This window comes from Lutra lutra, chromosome 15 (genome assembly GCF_902655055.1).
Source record: "Lutra lutra chromosome 15, mLutLut1.2, whole genome shotgun sequence".
Classification (NCBI taxonomy): Eukaryota; Metazoa; Chordata; class Mammalia; order Carnivora; family Mustelidae; genus Lutra; species Lutra lutra.
The window spans coordinates 63,373,874-63,377,305 of NC_062292.1; positions in this window are offsets into that span (position 1 = coordinate 63,373,874).

A 3,432-nucleotide genomic window follows, 5' to 3' on the forward strand; every position below is an offset into this window, starting at 1 on the left:
CCTTGGGTGCAATTGTAAATGGGATTGACTCCTTAATCCATCTTTCTTCTGTCTTGTTGTTGGTGTAAAGAAATGCAACTGACACTTTACTGAATTCCTATACAAGTTCTAGCAGTTTTGGAGTGGAGTCTTTTGGGTTTTCCACATATAGTATCATATCACCTGCAAAGAGTGATAGTTTGACTTCTTCTTTGCCGATTTGGAGGCCTTTAATTTCTTTTTGTTGTCTGATTGCTGAGGCTAGGGCTTCTAGTATTATGTTGAATAGCAGTGGTGATAACGGACATCCCTGCCGTGTTCCTGACCTTAGTGGAAAAGCTTTCAGTTTTTCTCCATTGAGAATGATATTTGCGGTGGGTTTTTCATAGATGGCTTTGATAATATTGAGGTGTGTGCCCTCTATCCCTATACTTTGAACAGTTTTGATCAGGAAGGGATGCTGTACTTTGTCAAATGCTTTTTCAGCATCTATTGAGAGTATCATATGGTTCTTGTTCTTTCTTTTATTAATGTGTTGTATCACATTGATTGACTTGCGGATGTTGAACCAACCTTGCAGCCCTGGAATAAATTCCACTTGGTCGGGGTCATTCTGCAATTTTTATTAAGAATTCTTGACTATAAGTATGGACTGTAAGAGAGTCTGTAATGCACAATCATTAAACCATTTTCAAATTCCATTTTCCATGTATTATACCTATTATGTGCATTAATAAATTATATTTGTGTTTTATAAATTATATACAATGTCTATACTATGTTTCATAGATTTACATAGGAAATAAAAATAATGCTCAGGTCAATTCAAAGGAAAGGAAGTGATCACAGCAGCATATTGAAATACCCGCTAGCATATTGAAATACCCACTAACTCAGATGTCTCCCAGAGTTAGAAGACCCAGCAAGACGTCTGGGACAAGGACCTGTGAACAAACCGGTTTAATTGAGATTGTAAGGCAGTGAGGCATATTACTGATGTTTTTGTGGGAAACTATTCAGTAGTCCTGAAGGAAAAAATGACTGCTTTATAATTAGAACATCTATACTGTTAAGACCACAATTCTTGAGAGATCAGTGATAGATTAAGGAAATTAAAGTTGAGAATTTGCAATAAACTTTTGAAGATGAAGCTCAAAAATGCATTTCTGGGGCGTCTGGGTGGCTCAGTCATTAAGTCTGCCTTCAGCTCAGGTCACGAGCTCAGTCTGCCTTCAGCTCAGGTCATGATCCCAGGGTCCTGAGATCAAGCCCCGCATCAGGCTCCCTGCAGGAAGCCTGCTTCTCCCTCTGCCTCTGCCATGCCCCTGCTTGTGTTCTCTCTCTTTCTGTCAAATAAATACATAAAAAATCTTTTTAAAAAATTTACAAAAAAATTGCAGAATAGCGAAGTACAATTAAAACACCCTATATTTGGAAATTGGAAATTTGCCTAGCAAATTCATGTTAAGAAGGGACTTCAGGGGGTGCCTGGGTGCCTCAGTCGGCAAAGTGGCTGCCTTTGGCTCAGGCCATGATCTTGGGGTCTGGGAGTGAGCCCCAAGCCCCACATCAGGCTCCTTGCTTAGTAGGGAGTCTGCTTCTCTCTCTCAATCTCTCTCCCTCCACCCCTCCCCACTGCTCATTCTCTCACATAAAATCTTTTAAAAAGGGGGGGGGGGAGGACGAGGACTCTAGGACTTTGATTATTCAGATATGCGATTTTATGCAGAAGGAAATGTGAAAAGTGACAATTGAGCTCTTTGAAAAGATTAACAGGACTCTATCCCCCCGCTAAGATGCAGGGACAGAGAACAGAGTGGTGTTTTAGTCAGAGGCTCGATACATAGCAAAAAGCCATGAATCTCTAAGTATGGGTAGCTTCGTGCGGAGGGAAGCGTACAGTGTGAACAGCGACAGAGACAGGAGATGAGGTAGGACTTACAGGTCGAGCCAGACTCTGAAGTTTTAGGTGCCAGTCTCAGGGGATTAGATATTATTTTGAAGGCAAAGGGGAGGAAGGAGCAGCATGACGGGACTCATTCTTCATCATGCAGAGTCAATCTAGGAAGGAGAGACCAGAAGCACCGGAGACCAGACACGGGGAGTCCCTAAGAAGCCACAGCACGGAGGGACAGATCAACGACTAGACTAAGTGGTGGGAGAGGAAAGGAAAGGAAGAGGGATGGGAGGGGAGTCCCAGGCTGACTGGAGGTGATTTAGCAGGGGTTGTTGCCGCCAACCCGTGGAAACAAGACGCCCATTTCCCCAACCAGACAATGGAGTGAACACTGGGTACCCTCCACTCCCCACAGCCTTGCTGTGAGGACAAAGTGTGTGAGGAGGGCGAGGCGAGGTGACACACAAAGCGTTTAGTACACAGACTGGCACCAAGTAAGTGCTCAGCGTGTTCCTGTGATTACGGCAGCCCCCGGGGAGAAGGGCGAGCTGAGAAGGACTCCCAGGCAGTTCTTCAAGTTGGCCTACTTCTGAGTTCAGTCCTAGCCCAGTGCCTCTCCGACAGAGGTCTCCATGCCGCCAGCAGCAGCAGCGTCACCTGGGAACTTGTTAGAAATGCAAATTTGCAGGCTCCCCAGAACGACAGTCATAAACTAGGGCTGGGGTCCAGCAGTCTGTGATCTAACAAGCCCTCCCAGGGGACCCTTCACTCGTTGAGGAATTGCGGATTTAAACATTCCTTTTCTCCCGTCTGAGCTCTTGAAACTGCCAGAGGGTGCGCCTCGCCAGGCCACCTTTCACTTGAACTGCTTGCCCAGACCAGACCAGTCTAGTCCAGTCCAGAGGCTTCCTGAAAACACGCCGCTCCCAGACACAGCGGTATATGACTACCACCTGTGAGTCTTATGAGAAACTGGGCAAGCGTATGTTCCCTACCTGGGCCTGAGGCTCCATTTGTAAACTACCTATCAGTACCGTCATCCCAGGGACGCTCCCTAATCGAGGACTGTTCACTGATACTACGGAACCTACCATCCCATTTTGTTCTACTATAAAAATGATACCACAGAAATACCAACACTGTCAGAAATTAAATCACTCATCACTTGATGAAAGCCTTCCGACTTGATAAAAGAACAGAGATTAGAACACGAATCTCCCAACTATGAATTCTGCAGTCAAAAGCTCTACCACTGAGCTATACCCCCAAACGAACATACCAACTATGAATTCTGGTTCTTTCATTAGATAAGTCTGTTTCTACAGCATCAAGAATGTTCATTCGAAAATAAAAAGTTACATTTCAGTATTGTCAGCCTGATGCCCTACTTCCATCCATGAAAGACCGTATTAGAAATGGATGGTTGAGACCACATGGAAATTTTTCAGCGATAGCTTTTAATAAAAATTAAATCATAAAATAAGTCTACTTACCTGTTATCTAACTTGGAATATTTACACTAACTGCAGGAACAGGTGAAATGAAAAAACACCTCA